We start from the raw sequence: 431 nt of genomic DNA on the forward strand, positions 1-431 counted from the left end.
AGAAGAAATGTATAATTGTAGTTTAGACAACATGGTGAAGGCTTAGCTAGCAGCTAACAGCTCATGGTGTTAACGGCGCTAACAGCGCTAACAGTGCTAACAGCGCTAACAACGGCAGCAGTGCTGACAGAGCTAACAGGGTTGACCTCAAGGTAAACTGCGGTTGCACATTAACTTTTTGGTGTCAGGTTAAGTTTCAAGCAAACGATGCTAATGATGCTAATCTTCGAACGACAACACAAACAGGCAACTCAAATGAGAAGCGTGCGTTTTCATCCATCGTTCGTGGCGTACCGACTGATGCATGGACAGAACTTTGCCTTTGTGTGAGCCATGTAAAAGAGAGGATGACTATGATGAATAAAACAGAGCATTGGGATCATAACCGTAGTGATGGTTATTGTTAAAGCATGAAAAAACGGCGGCCTTCT

Source organism: Clinocottus analis, unplaced genomic scaffold (genome assembly GCF_023055335.1).
Source record: "Clinocottus analis isolate CAN_PGR_092001 unplaced genomic scaffold, fCliAna1.0.p SCAF_5, whole genome shotgun sequence".
NCBI lineage: Eukaryota > Metazoa > Chordata > Actinopteri > Perciformes > Cottidae > Clinocottus > Clinocottus analis.